Here is a 24280-nt window from a genome sequence, read left to right as displayed (position 1 = left end):
AAAAAAAAAAAAAAAAAAAAAAAAAAAAAAAAAAGAAATAGGAAGAAAGGTCTTTTTGCTACCTTTGGAAACTGTGGTGAGGATGTAAAGCCCACAACAGCTGCCACCCTGAGATCATGAGCAAAGCCTGCCTAGTGGCATGGAGGCTGAGGCTGGCAGACTCATGAACGAAAGGACGGGAAAGTCAGATTTCTTGAGAGTCAGATTTGGATTTGAATCCTGGCTCTAATACTGCGTCAGTGAGTTGCTCAACCAGCCAATCCCTGAACTGCCTGCCTCTGACCTTCCGATGATGGATAATCAAATTCATAATCATTTCAGCCAGGTTTGTTACCCACAACTGAATGCTTCCCAGTACCCGACTCTGTTCCCACCATATATAGTGGTATCTGGAACACAGTAGGCATTTTGAAACACTTGTTCAAATGAATTCATCAGGGTTTAATATAGATTATTAAGAAAAAAATCTTGCTGCCAGAGTAGGTTCCCTTCCATGAGAATAGTGTCTGGTTTTTGTTTCTTTTTCCTCTCACCTTTTTACCATACAAACTACATTAAAATGAAAAGGAAGAAAAAAGGGAGAAACAAATTTAGAACACAACTCCACCCTCCTAATGTATGACAGGACTGAGCTGCTGGAGCACAGGTTCTTGCTGTAAACACAGATCCTCACACCGAGGCACGTTACCAAGATGCACTTCCCCAGGTGAAATTTCATCAAGCTCCCCTGTGTGCCAATGCTACGCTTCTGCCTTTAGGTGCACGGTAAGTTTAATTTTACAAACATCTCAGGAATAGGAAGACAATTTTTCTGTTGGCTATTAGGATTCTCAGAGTGTTGTCATGAAATGTGTCAAATACATGTGCAGCACCCATGCTCAAATAAACCTGTGGGAGGCAGCCTAGTGGTTAAGGGGCTTGAGAGTCTGATTTGGATTTTTATCCTGGTTCCGCCATCCCTATTGTTACAACTTTGGGCAAGTCATTTACCTTCTTTGGGCCTCAACTTCCCCATTTGTAAAAAAACAAGATTAAGTGAGATACCCATAGGGCATTTAGCTTGGAGTATGGTATAGTATCAGTGTTCAAAACAAGCTAGAGTTACGATGAAATTGTTCATCAGATAATCCTTAAGTTTCATGATTCCTTAAAGAAGGGCCTTCCATTCAGAAGGACATGGGAGCAGGCTAAAATGCCAGTCCCCCGAAATCTGGCTTCTCTGTGTCACCAAAGGCTGGCCTCCTTCCTAGAAGAAAGTGTGGCCCAATGAAAGAGCATGGGTCTCAGAACCAGTCAGACTGATTATAAGACTAGGATGAGACTGGGATCTAATCTGAGCCACGCACTCACTGGCTGTGAGTGAGAACTCACATACTAAATCTATGTGAGTTGATTGGCTCCATACTAAATCTCCGCCCTTCAGCTTCCTCATCTGTAACAGGGATCCTACTATCCCTGGCCCATCCCTACCCACTGCCCAGCGCATTTGTGTAAGAAGTGGCAACACATGGAAAGGAAGTATCCGATATACTGCCTGGCACACAGGAGGGACACCATGCATGCCGGCTCCCTTCCATTTCTTCTAATATCAGTTCTCTCCAATAACATCCAGGTTAAAACCAGAAGTTCTCAGTACACAATGAGTGGGGCCCTCATGGCAGGAGGGCACAGGAATGGTATGGTTGGCTTTAAAAAGATGACTAAATTGCCCAACAATGGCAAATACATATAATAAACCTACCTCACAAACGTTTTATTTGGTTTCAAGGCCCTGCTGAGCCTGCATCCTGCTACCCCCTTGAACATGGGTTCTGCATTGCTCACTCACACAGGGAAAATTGGTGGACCCCTCTCTCCCATCCGGAGCTGCTTCTTGTGCCCTCTGCCCGAGAATGGCAATGTCACAAGAGCAAGGGAGCTGCACAATGCCCAGAGATTTATGATAATACGCATCTGAAAAAGGGAACGCTGTGCAGAGAGTGGTCGTGTGGGCAGGCCTGGTGCATGGGAGCAATTAGAGCTGGTTTGCAACAACTCAGTGCTGTTCTATTCAATTGCTTAAAGAATTGCCATAGCAACAGCAGCCACACATAGTAAAGTGGCAGCAAGATGGAGCAAACACTTGAAAAAGACCCTCTTCTGCTAACCCTCCTCCCTTCCCCAAAATGAATAAAGGGCCATTTTGTTTCTCTGAAATAGTCTTCCAATCAATGTCCATACTTCACACCAAAGTGGGTGACCAGATGCCCATCTTTATTTTCTTCTTCTTGGTGTTAATGATTATAACCGCAGCTCAGCTACCTTTTAATGAGCCCCTACTATGTCCTGGGCCCTGGGCTGATGAAAATATCACTAAATAATTCCTTGAGCTGGCACTGACTGGGAGCACACTATATCTGCACCGTAGATACGAGATGTCCTGGGGGCTGTCGCAGCCTGCAAGAAGCTTGAAGTCTAGAGATGGAGCCACAAGCAGATTGGCTGTTGAGAAGTGGCAGCATCTGGGCCAAGTCTTGAATAAACACTCTAGGAGACCCCACTATGTGCTAGGGACACAGAGGTGAAGAAGAACTGAACTCTCTTTTTCCTTCCAAAAGCTCGCAGTCTAGTGGGGGAGAGAAACATGGAGGTAAAGCACTAATGTGAGGCCACATCTAATTGCTAACATATGGGAGTTAGGAGACCGCATTTGGTAACATACATAACAAACCAAAACAGATTTCAGGATGGGTAAAGGAGGGAGGGTTAAATGTTTGGAAAGTGTTGCCTCCTATCAGTCCATGGGCTAGGTCTGTTAGCTGTGTTACGGATGAACAATACTCTAACCCCCTTACATGTCACAGCAACAGGACGGAGACCACTTAGGCTAACCCCCAACCGCATGCCATGTACTCCGCTCAGCGCTTCACTGTCCTCATCTTGTGGAGGCCTGCCCCACGAGAACCGTGGGAGGTGGTAACTCTTATTCCATGTGCACAAGAAGATACAGACCCACAGCTCAAATCGTTGTGATTTGCTTTTAGGGATACACAGTTAATAAGATACAGAGTTAGAGATCTGAACTCAGGTCATCCCGATTAAGAAACCTGTAGTGTTTGTTTGTTAGGCCATAGATTCAGATAGATGGGTCACCAGGTGAAAAGCTCACAGCCTGTTCTTGGAATATTAGAGTTGAAATTGAAAAACTGTACTTTCATACTGTAAGACTAACCTATTTCTCATGAAAAGAAAACTAGCCAAAAACTTACAGTGGCAGCTTGTTGAAGAGCGAAGGCCAGAAATGTTGGTGGCTCGGTACAAAGGGCTCTGCAACTCCATCTACTTTGACTTGGAAATGAGAATATGATTCCAAGTCAGGGTTTACAATCAATTGGCCTGAAAGTATTCCATGTATAGACTATATGCAGAAACCACCTAGGTCTGCTGTTTGGATCAATATCACAGTTGATAACCATGAAAACTCTTCTAGTCCAGAAGCTTGAGTTTCTATGAGGTGATCACTGGCAGAGGACCTGAAACTCCCTCAACAACTAGAAACTCTCTAACAATTAAGGAAATAAGAGAACAGGCCCTTTAGTGCCTGTTGAAACAGCAATGATGACGGAGGGGATGATTGGAGCATGTGGTATTAGAGAAAAGGAATGAAGAATCTGGCAGGATGTCAGGGATGAAAAATATATGTAACCCGGGGTGCTGCCTTGGTACTGAATACCAGGTCTTTATTAGAATTACTCAAGGGAAACCTGACTCCTTCCTGATGTCTATAGAGAAGAGGCCACTTGATGGGGCATCTTCTGGATGCTCAGAGATACTGAGAATAGGGTATAACATATGGCACAGAGTAGGCACTCAGTAAATAGTCTTCGGATAATAAACGAATCACATTGTCAACAATATGCTTCAGCAAACACAATAAAAGGATTCAAAATCTCTTTCAATGATATCTGTGGGTTGGATGGTCTGGTTTACTACAGGAATAAGTACAGGGTGGATCTAGAAAGAAAGGCTGCAAACACAAAAGCCTTCATGGGTCCACAAGGAATAGAAATGAGTGAAGGGGGCAAGGTGTCAGACAACAGTGAGTGGTGGCCAACGCCGATGAGCCATGTCCTGTCTCCAAATATTCAGAAGCATCCAATTAAAAAAAGTTTAAAAACACAGCACTTGGCAAACCAAACACATTTAAGTGCTGATTATGCTGAATCTGGCCTGCAGACTGCCAGTCTGACCTCTGCTAAAGTGGCAGATGAACCAGGGCGGTCTTCCCAACTGGAATCTCTTCACCGATAGTGTCTCAGGCTGCCCACTGACGGAGGCCGGGCAGGAACAGCTGAGGGCTATCTTTCAAGAGGGGGTCACTCTGTCCCATGGACTCAACATTTGTACCTTTATGTTCTTTACTGATTGATGAGCAGACAGTGATGCGTGCTCTTGTTACAGAAACTGGGGAATATAACCAAATGCCTACTTCCAACTTAGCTACCTTGCAGAAGGAGATAGGAAGAATTTCAACCCAAACTGTTTTACACCTGGAAAGCCAGAAAATTGCATTTTAATAACTGAAAAATGAGCACAGGACAAGGAGTAGACAGGCACTGCATACCTCTTATCGCTAGGCGTTCCATATCCATTGGCTCATTAGCTTCTCTGACCACCTTGGGAAACAGGCATACTCACTCTGCTTGATAGATAAGAACGCTGAGGCTCAGAAAAGGAAGAGACATGTTTGAGGTCACATTGCAAATAAGCAGCAGAGCTGGGATCTGAAACCAGGCAAGCCGTCCTTCTAAACACACCTTCTATTTCTATGGAAAGGCTGCACGGGAACCAGGACCCAGGGAGCAGCCCTCTTCAGAGAGAAAGCTCTATGCTAACTTTCAGGGCCTGCTATTAGGTAGAACCTGGCCTGCTGGGTTAAATTTACCCTTGCTGGGGGGAAGTGGGAAGATGACTACAAGGAAGGAACACAGCAAGAATCCCAGCCTCCTTTTTCGAGGACATCTCTGAAAAACATGCTAACCATCAAAACTCCAAGAGAGAAGACACTGTTTGAGTTAGCCTCAATCACCTGTGTACTAATGTAGGTAGCAGATAAAATGCCACAAGCCAGAAGGACAGAGAGAAGACAGCTTTAACCGGATCCCCTTCTCACTGATCAATAACTCACTGAACAAGACTGGCTGGCACTATGACCCTGCTCTATAGGAGCTAAAGGGGAAAATAAGAACACACTCCAAACACGGGAAAAAAACAAGGCAGCTGGAGGAAAGTCCACTTCCTCCTCACAAATGGGTAAATCCCCTAGCATTAGGGTCAAAGAAAACAATAAACCTAGGTTTACCCAGCTACTGCACTCTACCATTTATTTTTTATTTATTTATTTTTTTCCTGAGATAGGGTCTTGCTCTGTTATCTAGGCAGGAGTGCAGTGGTGTGATTACGATTCACTGTAGCCTCAACCTCCTGGGCTCCAGTGATTCTCCCACCTCAGCTCCCTGAGTTGCTGGGACTATAGGTACATACCATCATACCAGCTAATCAAAAAAAATTTTTTTTTGTAGAGACAGGGTCTATGTCACGCAGGCTGGTCTCAAACTCCTGGGCTCAGGTGATCCTCCCACCTTGGCCTCCCAAAGTGCTGGGATTACAGGTGTGAGCCACTGCACCCAGCAACTCCACCATTCTTTAATCAAACCTTCTCCAGTCTCCCCACACCACTGACCCCATCCGTTTATGCCCCATCACTGCCTAACACTTGCACACACATGCACACACCCATGTGTGTGCACAAACACATGTACAAGTACCCCCATGCCTGCTGTCAGATGGAAACTCCCCCTGACTCCTCATCCTTTCCCTGGATCTGGTCTCTTCTGGCTTCCTTTCCCACTGGTACTAGAGAGCCTACATTCTCAGCCCCACAGCCAATCCACCCACCTGGCTTTGCCACACCCTTCTATCCCAGGGCCCTGGTTCCAGCGAATACCCTTATCTTCCTGGTGCTCTCTCACCAGCATTTCCATGTTCTCAAGTCTCTTCCAAAGTTAACACAACCAACAAACACTAGAACCCCCACATCTTCCCTCTCATCATTCTCCTTCTCCCTGCTCACAGCCACACTGCCCCAAGGGCTCATGCTCATCTGGACTCTATTTCCACCACCTTGACATTGAAACTCGTATCACCCAAGATCCCCAAGACTTTCTAATGGCTAAAACACACAGGGGACTTTCTGTCTTTATATAACTAACTTCTCTTTGGGGACCTAGACACTCTCATCCCTTGGCTTTGAGTTATTATCCTGGATTTATTCTCACCTTTCTGAAGATTCCTTTTTTGGCTTCTTTGCCAGCTCCTCCTTATTTGGTAGTCTCTTAAATATGCATTAGCTGTTCTCTGGTTTATGTTCTTCTTGCTTTGTACATTTTCCCCAGCTAATTACCTTCTATATGTTGATATATCTCAAATCCGTATCTTCATCTCGCTCTTCCCCTCCGATCTCCTAGATTCTCATTCAAAGCTGCCCAAGTGGACATCTTTTGGCTGTCCACTGACATGTCAAACTCAACATGAATAAGCTTGAAGTCATATTCCCTCCCAAACTGGTTCTTCTCCCTTTATCCCAGTGAATGGGAATAGCCTCAATCGGTCACCTCGGTTGGTCTTGTTTTACTTTTCTTTCTCTTCTCTATTCACTCAAATCCTAAGCCCTGTGGATCCTGCCCCTTCTCATTTCCCAAGCCCATCACTTCTCTCCATCTCTAGAGTCACTTCCCCAGTCCAGGCCTCCATCTTCTTTCTGTTGGATTATGGTGACAGCCTCCTTGGTGGCTTCTTCCTCTGAGCTTGCCTACTATTATCATTTCTCTTTTCAAACTACTACCATAGCCACCTTAAAAAAGTCCTGTGTATTCATATAACTTCCCTCCCTTACAAACTCTTCCTCAATAGCTGCCCACTGACCTAAGGATTCATTTTAAGCTTCTTGATGTAGCTTATAAGGTCCTCTCTGAACTTGTCCAAGACTACCTTTCGGGTTCATCTCGTGCCACACCCTCCCTTATGTCTGCTTCTCCTTCTGCCTGGAGGATGTCCCCTCTCACCTTTCCCTGGCTACTCTGCTCATTTATTCTTCCTCTCTCAGCTTGAATATCACTTCCTCCAGGGCACTTTTCTGAGCCCCAATTCCTAGTTGGGTACCCCTCTTGGATCTCCCACATCATCCGGAGCACTCATTAACCTGTATTATAGCTGCCTCTGTGCTTGTCATTCTCTGCACTGGTCTGACTCATTCCCTGCTGTCAACCCAGTGCCCAGTCAGGTTACTGCATTAACACACAAGAAGAGCTATGTATGATTAAAGCAATGAATAGATGAATAAACAAAAATCTCAAAGAAAGACAAATGCTAGAAAAGAGTAGTCAGCTTCTAACCTGATTGTGCAACTAACTTGTGTTGTGCCCTGGGACTGATTGTTTAATGTCTCAGAATCCAAGTTCCTCATCTGTAAAACTGATGTTACTATCTATCTCTCAGGTTGCTGTATTAAATGAGATGGCATGTGAATGCACCTGCCATCACACATGCTTCATAATGGGCATCAGAAATGTTTTTAAAATTAAGTGAAAAGTCTAATTATTCAAAGAGAACATTTTGAGAAGCATGAGAATAGAGCTGGCTAGTAAGACACATGACCAGCACTCCATCTGCAATGATGAAAGAAAGCTAAAGGCAGGAGTCATGAACTCAATATCAAAGCTATTCTCTGCAAAGGAGCCGATTCCTCCAAAGACATTAAATTAGAAGAACTAAGTTTTGAAACCTTATTCTCATTACTTTCCTCACAAGCCACTGAGAAAGTGAAGACATTTCTTCTTGGGCAGCTTCTCCAGTATACTGTTCTTGGGAAAAACCAATATTCTTTATTTCCTCCAGGACTGGGAGTTGCTTGACAGAAACTGAGATAAAAAGAGAAATATTTGCCATATATTTATTGCTTGAGGCTTATGGTGTGAAAAAAATCTCGTGGTTCCCCAAGCTAGAATTTTAGAAGTTATCCTAGACCACTCCCTTTCCCTACAGCACATTTTTTGACTGACTGATTTTCTTCAATCTCCCTCAGATGTGTTCTTCTCATTCATTTCCACTGCTTAGAGTTTTGAGCTGGTTTTGCTTCTCAGAGTTAATATAATGGCCTTCTCACTGGCCTCAGCCACGCTATCATCTTTTTCCAACCCGCTTTCTCCCTGCCTCCAGAAAGGCAAATGCTCCCTGTTTTAAACCCTTAAGTGGCTTTACTAACCACAAGGACACCCACGCTTCTGGGTGGAGGCTGGTGAGGCACTCAAAGAATTCCACAAACTAGCCCCTCTTAGTGTCATCTTTCAAAGACACACTTTATAATCCAGCCATGGAGAACAACTTGGGTTTTTCCTAGATGTTTACCCATGCCGTTCCCTCTATTTGAAGTAACTCTTTGCTTCTGGAAACTCCTCCTTCAAGACCCATTTCAAGTGAGCATCTCCTTCTCTGGGAAACTGCCCTTGACTTATTCTGGCAGAGTTAATCACATCCTCATTGTGTCCCTCTCTTATCTAGCTGCTTCTTCCATTATAGACTTCATCATATTGCAGTTTAGACATTGCAACTGTTTTTTGTGTTTGTTTTCCTTAGGGGCCTGTGAGTTCACCTGTCAAATAACATATGACCAATGCAATATATTTTTTAAAAAATGAATCAATGACAAAGTAATGTATGTGTCACCCTCACCTTTGGCTATAATGCCCAAGCTGGGTGGTATGAGGACCTAAAAGATATTACTGAACTACTTGAGACAAATAATAGATACAATATTAAAAACAAATTATGAGAAATATGATTCACAAAGAAACAATCTGTGTGAGCTTAGACCCTTTCTCCCTTGACTACATTGATACTCAGCACCCAGCACTCTATGGGCGCCTAACAAATGTTGAATAACAACAATAGACTTTTTTTGTATTTATAGACTAGTGTTGTAAACATTTCATCACTTCCCTGTTGCTGAAAAATTCTAAGTTTAACAACATCTGCCCAATAAAACAAAACCAAAATTCTGCTACCGAGAAGAGACAAGTGGTATACAAACAAACCTTGGTAAACAGTCTATTTAGACAGCCAAAAGAACGAGAAAGATGGAAATTTTGCGCATCATAAAAGATAAAAAGGAACTAAAGTTTTCCTTCTCAGAAACAAGTTAAATGAAAATGGAAAAGAGGCCAGATATAACTCTTGACACTTCTCAGGTCTTCTGGCACATGGCATCCCACAGTCTGGGTCTGAAGTCACATTCATCTTCCCAATTCATCCACCCACATTATAGAATAATGCAGTGATGTGAAGCTACTTCACTATGCAAGGGTTTTAACTTTAAGGAGGAACTCATGAACTCACAAAAGACAGAATACAGGTCAGGGGTTAGGCAGACATGGATTCAAATCCAGGCTCTATCTCTTACTAGCTATTTTACCCTGGGCAAAAGCCAATCTGAAACTTTTCTTGTTTGCTGGTTTTTAATCCAGAAAATTAGGACACTATCACCTATTCTGAAAGATAATACTAAAGAGTTCACCAGAATATGAGAGTCAAGAGTAAAGAAAGATGAAAGAACAGTTAAGAGCATGGCTAATAAACTGGGAAAGGCCAACATGTTTTTATAGAATAAAAAATAAAGAATAAAACAAACAAACAAAGAAAACCTAGCCTTGGCAGAGAAGTAGTATTTGAAGAGATAATGCCTGAGAATATTCCAGAATTGAAGAAAGACATGAACACCAGGTATCAAGTAGGACAAATAAATCAACTTTAGATACATTAGGGTAAAATCATAGAATACAAGGTAAAAGAGAAAATCTTAATAGTTCCTGGAGAGAAAAGATGAATTTTCGCAAAAGAATGACAACTGGATTGATAATAGGCTGTTTGCCAATAAAAACAGATGAGAGAAGACAAATCTTCACGGGCAAAAGGAAAACAATTGTCAATGTATAGTTTCATACCCAGATAAACTATCCTTCAGGCATCATAGCAAAATAAAGACATTTTCAGACATAGAAATACAAAAGGAATTTGTAGAGTCTCACTGAAAGAAATATGAAAAGACATAATTCAGCAAGAAGAAAAGTAAACCCATGGGAAAATGAACACAGATGTTGATCATTGTACAACTAACTACTATCAATATTTTGTTTGTATGTTTTTTTAAAAAAGTGAAGATAACATTGTAATAACACTAAGATTTATACATGTGAGTGTTCAGTAAGTAAAGCTCTTTATCTGTAGGGCATATGTTCCATGACCCTTGGTGTATACCTGAAACTGTAGCTAGTATCAAATCCTAAATATACTATGTTTTTCTTATAAATACATACCTATAATAAAGTTTAATTTATAAATTAGGCACAGTAAGAGATTAACAATAATTAATAAAATAAATAGAACCTTTAATAATATATGGTAATAAAAGTTATGTAAATGTGGTCTTTTTCTCTTTTTCCAAATTTCTTAATGTACCTAATATTTTTATGGTTGACCTTGGTAACTGAAGTCACGGCAAGTGAAACTGCAGATAAGTGGGGACTACTGTATATCAAAGTCTTTGTATTGTTAGGAAGAGATAATGATATTAAATACATTTAGAATTGTTAATTTACATGATTTCCATATATGTGGGTCTATTCTGTTTTTTACTATTCTGGGTTAGACTTCCAAAAAAATCCTTCTGGGAAAGCAAAATGTTTCTTTCCCATTTTGTAGCTGTAGTATTCTTATGATATTTTACAAACAGCTTGCATCAAACTAAACTCATGTTCTAATCCACTCCGTAGAAGGTTTGTTTAAGATCCTCTCTCCCACTCTGCTTTGGTTATTTTCCCAGCTGAATCATTTTCCCTTTCCTTTTGCCTTCCTTAGTTTTTTACATTTGGACTTCATTTAAAAAAAATATTTCCATTCCCTTACTGTTTTTCTTCCTTTCACCTTTTTATTATGAAATAGTTTCAGATTTACAGAAAAGTTGTAAGACTAGTAGAAAGAATTACCACTGACCCTTCATCCAGATTACCTAACAGTTTACCACATTGGCTTTAACCTTATCCCCCCCCCACCCCCCCACACACTGCAATTATATTTGTTTTATGTAATATTTTCCTAAAACACTTGAGAAAAAAATTGCAGACAGGATATCCTTTTACCCTCAGATACTTAAGCATTCCTAAAAATGATCACATTTTCACCACACTCAAACACTTCAGTGACATGTTAGAAATAAGAAACTTAAAAAAGGTAGCATACTTTTACATATAGCAAATGGTTAAGAAATATATAAATGCTGTAATAAGCATGTCATTTTACCTACAGTTTGTGGAAGGGACAGAGTATTGCAGCTTGTGAGTATATGGCAAAGTGGCAAGAAGAGGGCAGAATATCATAGCACCAGACATGGGCAGGACAGATGTGGCTCCTAACACGTGATGAATGGAGGTAAATGGAGATATCTAAAGGGTGTGCATGTGTGTTTTGTGCATGTGCATCTTGGCTAAGCTGGGTGCAATTTTCTGCATTCACTTAGAATTTTTCATGGATGAAACCCTGTACAATCAAATGAATCAAATGAAATGAAATTCACATTACGCTCAAATTGCTCTCTGACATGCTAATGGCATTAGAACAACATTGTGTCATCAAAACAGGCATTATAACTAACTGACTATATTTCCTAAAATCTAGAATGTTCTCTTACATAACCATGGTACAATGATCAAAATTAGAAAATTAACACTGATACAATACAAATCTAAAATTCAGACTTTATTCAGAATTCACCAACTGTCCTAATAATGTCCTAATAATTTTATACCAAAAGAAAATCCTGGATCTCACACTGCGTTCCGTTGTCCTGTCCTTTAGCCTCTTTTAATCTAGAATAGTTCTTGGGTCGTCCTTTGTTGCAAGACATTAACATTTTGAAGAGTACAGGCCAGCTATTTTGTAGAATGTCCCTCCATTCAGGTCAAACCCTCTAGTCATACCTCAATCTGTCACTGTTAAGTGAAAGCACTGTTAATGACTGAAATTTTCCTGAAAGTGATTCAAGTGTGAAGGTAGGCTCTATACCTTTTATCAAAGCACCCTTTGAAAAATCAAGCGAAATCTACATTGGGAAACCTAGAAAATGGCAGTTACCCAACTGCACTGAAAAGAAAAGTCCCTTCTTTTAAGAGAATTAAAAGCTAAAAAATGCATAGAAAACCCATCCACCACAGAAAGTAAATTGGCTTCCTATACCCTCAAAGTATAGGAAGTACCTATCACTCACCAGACAGTTGTTTTTAGAAGTCTCACTATATCTTCTAAGAGCTGCAATGTGTATTAATCAACAAAAAGAAACTAATAAGGCTGCAGGCCAGAGCTCAGCATGAATCAAAGAAGCTGCCTCTTAAAACTGGATAAATAGTGCAGATGGTAGCTTCACCCGGAGTTGGCACTCACAAACAACAGTCATGCACACAAGTACACATAGGACGTTTTATGTAGGAAATGCAGGGTTACAGCTTAATGTATATCAAAATGAGAAAAAAAGATCTCAGTCTGGCTTCCTCAATCTCTGCTGTTGAATCGTATCTCCTGCAAAAGGAAACTCACATTTTCTACAGAATCAAGTCCTGTCTCTGAATCCTAATTTTACCACTTATTAGCCATGTGGATGGAGAGTTGGAGAGTGCCTAGCTCTGTACCAAGAACACAGAAGGTGTTCAAGATATGTTTCAGAACACATTGTGAGAATGCTTTTACTTATTTTAATGGCGGGCTTTTTTGTTCCCACCTGGATTTTTATCTTGATTAAAAAAAAGAGGCACAAATTCCCTTGCTCACTTTCTTTAGCACAAGAAAAACATGGCTGTGGAATCCATGGGACGATTCCCCTATCTTTGGGCATTCTGAGTTTTAGAATAGGAGAGGAAGAAATGGTACTACACTTGAACCTGGCTTTCTCAGAGCCCAGAGCTGACCTGCCATTTGCTGCACATCCATGGACTTCAGAAAGGCAGACCTCTTGGATTTTGGAGGTTGGTGTCTGGTGTCTGTGTACTTGTCTTGTGCAATGTCTGAAGTGCTGGGAACTGGAGGGAAAAAGTCTTCCAACCAGTCAGGTTGGTGGAGAGTGCTGGATGCTGGCACTACAGAGGGAGACCCACTGGAGATTCTCTGTTCAAAGCTGCAAGAAGCAATTTACTTGTCCAATAGAATTTGTGAATTCTTTCTAGAAAGGTCAGTAAAGGGTAAAGGCTGTGAGTTGTATTTCCTGTGTTTAGTTACTAAAAATGTGGGAAAGAATGTTCACCTACATTCAAGTTGAGCCATCCCCTCTCCTCCACGGCCACTGTGGAAACACAGAACCTCAATATATGGGATCAAGTCGTATTTCAATATCCTTGGAAAGTGTGAAATGTGTTACACTAGAAGGGTAAATCCCTAGCTGGATTTTAAACATAATATTATGAAAGGCAGAATTTGGAAATTATTAATACTTCATCTGTTTTGTAATTTCATTGAGTTTCATTTAATTTATCACACAATTTTATATGTGAAAGAATATCTGGAACTTACATTAAGCAACACAGCATAAAAAGATAAGCATCTGTGAAACTACCCTTCTAAATAAACAGACATTTTAATCTTCCTCACATTGTCTTAAGAGTTTTTCTGTCTCCTCTTTGCCTCTTCCTGCTGACCCCACTAAGACTTATTCTCAATTCTGTTTCTGAGAATTTTAAAGTTTTACCCCATACATGTATGAAGCCCAAATGTTTAGTTTTGCTTACTGTTGGGCCTTAAAAATCAGTATCATGCTGCATGTTTCTAAGATTTATTCATGTTGTTGCTTATAGCTTAAAGTAACTAGTTTTCATGGCTGCATAATATTTCATTGCCTATATATTATTTATCTACTATCTTTCAACATATATTTGGATTGCTTCCAGTTTTTTGCTGATAAGAACATTTTTTGTATATGTTTCCTGTTGTTTTCCAAAATTCTGGTACCAATTTATACTGCTGTCAGCAAAACAAGACTTTTGTTGCTCCACATACCTCACCAATGTAAGTATGACTTCCTGATTTTTGCTAATTGAATGTGTGCAAAACAAAACACTGCCTTGGTCTTGGTCTAGTTTCCTTATTAGTCAAGCATATTTTCCTGTTTATAAACCATTCATGTTGACTCTCCTGTGAAATATCTGATCATATCTTTCCCCTGTTTTAGTCTTCATTGATTTATAGAAATACTTTATATGATCTTGGACACCCAGCCTTTTTTGTCAGCTAAAGTTGCAAGTATCATCCTCCTGTCTGTGGCTTGTCCCTCTCACCCCCCCACCCACCACTTGCTTTATAGTGACTATTTATTTAGGACTAAGGTTCTACTTGGCCTCAAGATTCAAAAAGACAAAAAAATTGGAGGCAGACCAAGAACCGAGAAGACATCCTTAATCCTTCTCTTTCCCTTAACGAGCACATCAGCAAATCCTGTCACCTCCATCCAAATAACACCCCAAATCTGACCACTTCTCACCATTTCCATCGACCACGCTGATCTCTCCCTAGACACTTGATTGCTATCTGATGTTCACTATGTCGTCCCTACAGCCGTTTTCCCAAACAGTAGCCAAAATAAACTTCATAAAACTCAAGCTGGATCATGCTGCCCTTCTGCTTAAAGTGACTCCGATGGTGTCCACTTTGCTTAGATTGAAATCCAGACTCTTAGAGCTGGGCATGGTGGTGTGTACCTGTAGTTCTAGCTACTTGGCAGGCCGAGGTGGAAGGATCACTTATGTTCAGGAGTTTGGGGCTGTGATGAGCTACTACTGTGCCACTGCACTTCAGCCTGGGTGACACAGTGAAACCCTGTGTCAAAAAAACCCTAACAATTGAAACTCTCTTCCCCAGCCCACGAGGCCCTTCGTGATCTGGCCCCTGCCTGTCTCTTGGCCTCTGCCTCCTACCTTTCTTTCTGTATTCACTCTGCTTTAACCATGCTGCCTTGTTTTCCATCCCTGAAATAGGCCAAACTCATGTCTACCCTGGGTTTCTGTACTTGCTATGTGTTCTGCCTAGAATGCTCAGATCCCAGTTATTTGAATGCCTGTGACTTCTCATCATTCAAGTGTCAGTTCAGATATCACCTCTTTGGAGGACAGTACCAAATAAATACCTCCCCAGCTTTGCTACCCCTTTCCAGTGGTTTTTCTTCACAGCACGCATCACTATATAAACTCATCGTCTATTTTTTGTTCATGTTTATTCTCTGTCTTCCTCCACCAGAATGTAAGTTCCAAGAGGCAACTTACTATACTTGTGAAAGATATTTTACCTTTCCTAGGATTTCTAAGGAAAAAATGGGAAAACAGAAAAGGGGGATTCTGGGAATCTGGCAGTGGTGGCGGCAGTGGTCATATAGTTGTTTAACCTCTTCAAACCTCTACATAAAAAAGGCAAACTGACTATGCAACAAAACCTCAAATATGTGCAATAGTTACGACAAAACCAGGTGAACAATAAACCCCCAAATGCAAGCAGGCAAGTATAAACTACCACCAAACCGGCTGTGTGTTGCTATTTGTACTGACAGACCTCAGAAAAAGTAAACCTCAAAACATTGGCCAGGCGTGGCAGCTCACACCTATAATACCAGCACTTTAGGAGGCCGAGGCAGGTGGCTCACTTGACAAGGTCAGAAGTTTAAGGCCAGCCTGGCCAACATGGTGAAACCCTCTCTCTACAAAAAATCCAAAAATTAGCCAGGCATGGTGGTGTGCACCTATAGTCCCAGCTATTCAGAAGGCTTAGGCAGGAGAATCGCTTGAACCTGGGAGGTAGAGGTTGCAGTGAGCCGAGATTATACCACTGCGCTCCAGCCTGGCGACAGAGTAAGACTCTGTCTCAAAAAAAAAAAAAAAAAAAAAAGGAAAAAAAGCCATCAGCGACTTGCAGAAAGTTCAGTGAGCCAATCTGAGAACAGCTGCTACAAGTGGAAGTGTTTTGGCCTTTGCAACAGCAGGTGAATATGAGGGGCCTGTGGTAAGAAGGACTGAAGGGGATCGAGCCATCCAGCCCCTGCAAACCCTAGGAGTTCCTAGGAACTCCTGAGAAAACAAATCAGGACCTCCTTCCAGGACAGGGGTCCACAATGGAGAGAAATTGCTGTGAAGGGAACCAAGACTGAGCAGAACAGAGACAAGAAAGAGAGGACGGGAAGTGGAGGTCTAGATCAAAGTGGGGGAAGGAAATGCACAAAACCCCAGAAAGCAGCTGTCACATTACCGACCACCACCAAAAACAACAGAAGAGCTGCTAACTCTTTTAAGTCAGAAAAGCTTTCTTGAACTTCATCTCATTCTAAAGTCAGAAAATCTAATTTCACATAAAAATGAACAACAACAACAACAAAACACTGAAATCAAATTCCACACAAGGTTATTATAGGAAAAATAAAAAGATATAGAGTAACACCCCGTTCACAATGACAGCATGCCTGAAAGGTATCTCCACAAAACAGATTAAAACTACAGCCTACAGTGTCAAAATGAGCTAAAGACACTAAGAAAATGGCCCAAAGCATGAAAAACCAACATAAATCTGAATTATAAAAATCTAAAAATGAGGGGACAGAACTCAGGAAAGTCCAGGCACGGTGGCTCATGCCTGTAATCCCAGTACTTTCGGAGGCCGGGGCAGGTGGATCATGAGGTCAGGAGTTCGAGACGAGCCTGACCAAGATGGTAAAACCCCATCGCTACTAAAAACACAAAAATTAGCTGGAAGCGGTGGCGGGTGCCTGCAATCCCAGCTATTTGGGAGGCTGAGGCAGGAGAATCACCTGAACCTACAAGGCGGAGGTTGCAGTGAGCTGAGATCGTGCCTTTGCACTCTAGCCTGGGTGACAGAGTAAGATTCCCTCTAAAAATCATCATCATCATCAACAACAACAACAACTTGCCAGGCGTGGTGGCTCACGCCTGTAATCTTAGCACTTTGGGAGGCCGAGGGAGGAGGTGGTCAGGGGTTCAAGACCAGCCTGGCCAACATGGTGAAACCTTATCTTTAAAAAACAACTCAGGAAAAGATCAGAAATAGAAACTCTTTTCAGAAATGAGAACTAAACTAGATGGAATATAAGAACCAGTCAATTCAAAAGACAATGCCTTAACAAAAACAAAAGAAAACCAGAAAACTTCAATATTCAAAAATACAGCAAAAAGAATCAAATCTCAACAATATATTTTAAAACAGGTAAAAAATATTTTTAAAAAGGTGAAAAATATTGAAAATAGGCAAAGAAGATTGAATATATGACTAACTGGAGTGCCTGAAGAAGAAAAGCAAAGCAATAATCAAAACCAATGCTGATTCAAGAAAATTTTCCTGAAATTAAAAAAAAGAGGTATGAAATTGTGTATTTCAAATATGTTGAACGACCACATTGTATTCCTGTTCTACAGAACCAGAATGACTACCAAAGACAATCTAATAAAATTACTGAACTTTAAAGCAAACAACAACAACAATTCTTGGGCATGTAGCTAAAAAAAAAAAAGACGTATTAACAAAAGAAAATTGAGATTATCATTAGACTTTGACAGCAACACTTTGCCAGAAGAAAGTGAAGTAACACATTCAAGATACTCAAAATAGAATGTACGAGCCAGGGAACTTACATTCAGCGAAACTGACTTTCATGTTTAAAGGACAAAGAAAAGCGATGATCAACTTTTAACAACGGAGGGAATATTATTCCCAGGAACTTTCCTAGGGAATTTACCAGGGAGCAAGTGTCAGGCAATAAAGAATGACTCCAGAGACATCACCATTAGGACTGGTGGTAAGAGACAGTCACCCGAAGACTGAGAGGGAGAGAGTATCTTACGTAATGGCTGCATGCTCTAGCAATGTAAATACAGCCAAACTAGTCAAAAATAGGAGGAAAGAACATACAAAAAAATAGTTAAAAGGTCTTCTGTAATTATGCTCATGGTAGTATTTGTATCATTTTTGGAGAATATGAAACTAAATTAGTAATTCTGGAGTATTCTATTATTCCTTGTGCCCTTGAGAACCAGAATTTTCATGTGGGAGAAAGGAAATCCAAATGTAATAGAGAAGAGGTTAAGTAAAAGCTCTGTAGTCTTGAATTTTAATTGGAAGTATCAATATAAATGGCAAGAGATTTACATACATAAGCATGTTTCCTAGCTCTGTTCCCTGAAAAGGCCTAGAAACAATGGCCAACCCAGTAGCAATGAGTATCCTAAGCCAGGTTTTGGTCTTGAGATGTAATTTCTCACTGAAAGAAACCAGTGTTTCCTGAAGAAATGTCTGATGCCAGGTTTGGAGGCAGGAAACGTACAAGATGAGCCTGGAACCTTTTGTAGTATCAGATAGCAAGAGAGCTATCAAAGACTGCTAGGTTCATGTAGAAAAAAGTACTCAGGTGTGAACCTGAAGTATTTCTCACTGACCGAAGATGGGGGGTTTGGGGTTTAATAATTATTTTAATAATTAAATTAAACAAATTAAATAAAAAATAATTACAATGAACCAAGATGCATCAAACGAGTTTAAATTCACCAGGCAATTGTGTGTGTGTGTGTGTGTGTGTGTGTGTGTGTGTATGAATCTAAAGGTGACAACTCATATATATATGAGTTCACATACATATAGATATATGAGTTCATATATATATACACACACACATACAATATAATTGTCACCTTTGGAGGATGATAGGGAACAACAATTCATTATATTAAAAGTGGTAATTAAAGGGAGTCTAACATTTATTTTGCTTTGGCTTGTATGAACACTAACACTGGTAAATATTAAATGGGAGAAATTGTCTCTTTATAAAAATATTCCAACTAATAAATAAAAAATAAGTTATAAACTTAGAATATTACCATTTTTCAACTCCCAGTGAATAAATCGATATAGATATTAACCACATTGGCTACTAAGATCACTAAAAGAGACAAAACGAGACCTGGTATGTCTCCTGCAGTCTTGTAAAAGGGACTGAACCTCAGTCTATCCAATCTCTGGATCAACTGTCAACTAGCAAGAAATACAAGGGACAGAGGAACATGGTGAGCTGCACCAGGATTATGCCACCAGCAAAACTCACACACTGGGAAATCTCCACAGGCTTCATCAACAAATAAACTGTAAGTAAATGAACAGGGTGAAGGAGGAACCCGTAAGTTGAAAGAGAATTAAAAGTCGTATCTTTTTAAAACAGAAAAACTCACCTATAGTTTCTAGGCATAAACATTTGGGTAATAAAACTATTTTTTTAAAAAATGCAAGTGATTACCATGAAAGTCAAGGTAGTGGTTACTTATGGAGGAAAGGAAAGAGCTGGGATCAAAGGGAGCTCTAGGGTGGGTAGGAAAGTTCTGTTTCTTGTTTTAGAAAGTATTGGTCTTATAAAAATTCATTACATCAACCATTTGATTAAGGCAGTTTTCTTTATCTGTTTTATTTAAAAGCAAATAGATTTTTAAAGGTATAATGGTACCTATCTAGTGGGAAATAATGTAGATTGAATGCCAGCATTTCTTTTGAACAGTGTCAACATGATGAGGATTATTAGTATATTTTCCACTAAAAGACATACACTTTGAGAAAGAAAATCTAATATCGACTCAACTGTTTCCTCATAGGACAAAATGTAGAGAAAACTCAGCTATAAATTGAATGGTTACTTTGGTATATTTTAAAAACTAATATTAAGCTCTTATCAAGAGCCAGCTACCGTGCTGTATTACCTAAATTAATCTGCACACCAATCCTATGAGGCAGATTACATTTAGTCTGCCCATTTTATAGATGACAAAGCCGAAGCCAAGGAATTAAGTAACTTGCCCAAAATTACGTAAATAGAAAAGTGGTACCTGGAAGCCAGGTCTAGCTGACTCCTATAAGTAGATTCCATCTCCTTTCTTCAGTGCCTGCCACGGGGCCTGGTACAGAGTAGGTGCCAGCATTTTTTTAAAAAATAGAATTAGACTGTCATGCTGAGTCCTAAAGATCAGCAAACAGATATTAAGATGACATAAGCTACTCCCTGGAGCACCACTTTTTGGAAAAAGAGAAAAAAGAAGCGATGAGTTCCTTTGAGCCCAGCAGTCACAGAGACCCTCCTGTAGGACAGACTGGTCTCCTCAGCACTAGGGCTCGAGTCCAAGCTGGCAAGATGCTTTCTGCATCAAGATTAAATGTGTCTGGGAAACCAGAGAGACGAAAGAAACAGCTACATGCTGCTGACAGCAGGGAGTACAGGCAAAAATGTTTTCTGTACCCCAGGAATGCAAAGTCACCACCCTGACACATTGAATTATCAGCTTTATACTAAGAAGCAAGATGCTAGAGGAGTTCATGTTTCCTCCCTAGATGCTGGAAACCATCACCAAAGAGGATCAGAAGCAGCATGGGACCAGTGGAAAAACTGTGAGTTCTAGAGGCAGACAGACCTGGCTCTAATCCGACTCTTTCTTCTTGGCACCTACCTCCCCCAGGAGCTCTCTCTATCCTCTTCCCTAGCTTTCTTTCTCTGCATAACACTTATTACCATCAGACATATTATATGTTGATTTTCATCTTTGTTGACTATGTGTGTCTTCCTAAAGTAGAAGAGATTTGAGGACTGGGACTTAATTTTGTTCACTGCTGCAACTCCAAGCATCTAGAATGGTGCCTGGTTTAGCAGGGTCTCAGTAAACGTTTGAGCAAAGTTGTTGCATTAAGTTATTTAATTCTCTCTGCTTTAAGTTTCTTATTTAGCAAGTTGGGGATAATACTGTGTACATTTAACCAAGAAAATATACATAAAGGGCAAGAAGTACGAGTTAATAAGTACCAGGCTTTTCCCTCCTCTACCTCTTTTGCATAAACACTTATCAACCAAGGATAAAACTAATCAACTTGGGATAAAAGTTTCCCTTCAGAAAATAGATAATGACCTTTTCAGCCGTCAGCTGACTTGCTCAAGACAACCTCAAAACCTCCAGACCATTTTTATTGTGAAGACGAGAGTGAACATGCCTCGCAGTAGGAATATGAGCAAAGAAAGTCTCAAGCAACTGGCTTATGAATAATGCCAGTGAGCTGTGACTGATGGAAACAGGGTTGAGTGGAGACCTGCCAGGTCACATCACTAACAGGGACCAGCAAGCCAAACATAAAAAATCTCCAGTTAAAGTCTTTCCAAAAATCCTGCCACGCCTCCATGGAATGTGACTGCTGGTGAATTGGGCATTCACTGGATAAAAGTTTGCTGTGGAGGGCAGGAAAGATGCACAGAGGACGAGTACTTCCCATCTGCCATTGCATTTAATTCTGAAAACAGTGTCCTAAGGGTGGCCTTTTTTTCCCTAGTTAACAAATGAGAAACCTGCAGTTCGGGGAGGAGAGACGGCTTCCCAAAGTTCTGTAGCTCTTAAGTAAGTAGCTTTCCTGGAATCTCAACCTTCTTTAGCCTGTACCAAACTACAGTGCACACACAGTGCCTCTCCAACACTCAAATATTCCATCAAACACTTTGTGAGCTTTCCTCTACCTGTGTGCCCCCAGAAAGAGAATATATTAAGAAATTAGACATCTACTAGATAATAATTGCTAGCTAACAGAACTTCAGCAAATTCACTGAAATTTGGATGGTAGTCACTCAACATATGGGAATTTCTGACATTCCTGTTAGCTCCAGGCTAAGCCCATAAAGTTTTAAATACCTCGTTCTTATTTCATTATAAAACAGAAACCAGCCAGACACATGTCAAGGAAAGTCTGTGAAGGCATCGTTTAAGTAGAGATTCTCTTGCCTATTTTATAGTTGAGGTAATAGAGTTCAGAAAGGTATAGTAACTTGCGTAGAGTCACACAGCTTAGACAAGGCAGAGTCCAGGTTAGCATCAAGTCTAACTTCTACTCAAGGGGACTTTCACTTCACTACGCTATTTATTTGCCTGGAGAAGGGATTGGGGGTAGGTCACCAAATAGCCTTACTCTCTGGGATCTGGCAGTGCAGGTTCTCAGCCTGCTTGACCTGAGACTCACCCCCACTTTTCTGTTCTGCTCTCTACAGACGAGAGGGTGACCTTTGCACACCGAGTTCCCTGGGCTCCCAGATCAGCTGGTTTCCGCTTGGTTTGGCCCATGCAAGGCACCAGTAAGAGATTAGGAGGAGGAGAATGGAAGGCAAAAGCTTGAGTATCTCTTCACGCTCTCTCTGCTTGGGTGGGCTGTCTAGCTATGGTTCACCTCCTCCCTGACGCAAGCACCCACTGCACAGACCCACAGGGACCAGCTGTGGTCAAGCGACCCTGGCCTCTGGCCTCAGGAACACCACCTCTGCTGTTACTCATCTCTGGATTGCCTCCCTGTCTTCTTTTGAATCTCAGCTCCTCCATCTCGTGTGTGATCACTTCCTTGCATTACTTCCCCTCTGTTGTAAACATCTAAAGTCGTCTCTGTTGTCCTGCTTAGATCCTGACTGACACACTGATTAAGTTGCTGGACCTAGAGGACCAAGTAGCAGCCTGTGGTCCTGAGCTAGGAAAGCCGAATGATGGCTCGGCTCTGTGTCTCAAGACCACCTGTAGGCCCAAAACCTCTGTCTGGCCAGACAAGAAATGCTTTGGAAAAAGAATGTGCTTTTCTGTTTTTGAGATTCACAGCCACGGAACCGGTAAAATGAACACAGCTGGTATCTTAATTCCATGGTCTTAGAGCAAGAAAAATTAACCATCCACCATAGCTCTAGCAGTGCTTCCTAAACTGTTGTGAGGAGTACTAGGTGCAAGGAATGCTAATAGGTATTTTGTGGAAAGGGCCTTCTGAAAAATGCCGGGTCAAACAAAGTGAACTCGATTTCTCTATAGCTGGACTTAAGTAGTGTACACTGTTAATATATTTAAAAAGTAATAGTAGGTGTAAAATGCAACAATTCCAAATTTTATGGGATCAGAAAATATACCAACATCTTTGGTTCTAATATTTCAAGGAACAGGGTTCTGGAAATGCTGGCTTATGATATTAGTGCTGAATCCTGCAGTGGCCAACATGGTCTCTCAGGGCCTGGAAACTGACCTCTCCTCTGCTTGATCCTCAGCCACACCCCTTCTGCCTGTGCTCCAGCCACAGGAGCACTCACAGTACCCAACGATGCCACATGCCTTCAAGGCTGCTTGCCTCTGCTCATGCCACTTCCTGCCCCCTGCTCCTGGGGAGCTCCTATTCCTCCTGTGAGGCCTCATTCCAGACACATCCATCCCTGGGAAGCTTCGCCTCAGCAACCAGTCTGCAGTGATTAGCCCTGCATTTAAATGTCTACCAGCCTGTGCATTCTACTACAGCGCCCACCCCTTCCTGCAGCTCTCTGCTTCCTTTCCTCCTCTGCCTTTCACTGTCTTTGACAGTGGCCAGGTCTTATTTGTCAGTGTGTGCAAGTCAGTGCCTTGGCCCTGTCTGCAGTGAGGACCACTACTGCAAGATTTCAAATGCCTGTTCCATGTTCTCCTAATAAGGCTTGATTATAACATATTTACAATTCACTATAACTCAAAGTTCCATTGTTAATGCAATCACTGATAAATAAACCTTATATGAATGTGGCTACTTTTATTATGATGTCAATAATTTGATTTGTAAAATCCTAACATCAACTGAAAACCACCGTCAAGAAATGTGGATTAACACCTGCTGTGAGAAAGCTAGCCACTAGGTGTCAGCCCAGGAAAAGAGGAGGGAGGGCTCCACTTCCCAGCGATTTAGGTTTTCATCCAATTATCACTACAACTATCAAATATTTAAACAACAAAATATTAGGCAATTAGAATTATCTATTAAAGGAATGTTTTAAAAAATACATATAAAATTTTGACATTTTACCCTTGCAAAATAGTTTATAAATGGTGTTAGTTTAACCTGTATTTGTCAAGAAACACTTGTATAGATTAAAGAAATTGACTCCTAAGAGGCTACCAGCTCAGTTGTCTTCTGAAATGCCCTCAATCGCATGTAATATGAACCATATGGTGATCACCGCTGTGGAGTACGGTCAAGAAAAGAGCATGGTCACCAGAACCAGCAAGATGGAGGGGCCAATCCAGGCGCTGCCAGTTCTTAAAAAGTGACATAATCTTTCCTAGCCTCAGTTTCTCATCGACAAAATGGGGCTGTACCATGC

General features: G+C 41.1%; 1 protein-coding gene and 1 long non-coding RNA gene across 6 annotated transcripts in view; one reads left to right on the top strand and one right to left on the bottom strand.

Moving 5' to 3' along the window:
• Positions 1 to 24280, bottom strand: part of DENND1A (DENN domain containing 1A) — a 545115-nt gene that overhangs the window by 134019 nt on the left and 386816 nt on the right. The gene's annotated exons all lie outside the window — the stretch shown is intronic.
• On the top strand, positions 17106 to 23715 carry LOC119474064. Its single transcript, XR_005203367.1, has 2 exons — positions 17106 to 20544; positions 22579 to 23715. It is a non-coding gene; the product is annotated as an uncharacterized LOC119474064 (long non-coding RNA).

Source organism: Cebus imitator, unplaced genomic scaffold (genome assembly GCF_001604975.1).
Source record: "Cebus imitator isolate Cc_AM_T3 unplaced genomic scaffold, Cebus_imitator-1.0 Scaffold206, whole genome shotgun sequence".
Taxonomy (NCBI): Eukaryota; Metazoa; Chordata; class Mammalia; order Primates; family Cebidae; genus Cebus; species Cebus imitator.
Note: the sequence above shows the minus strand (reverse complement) of the source record. Positions and strands in the feature narration are given on the sequence as shown.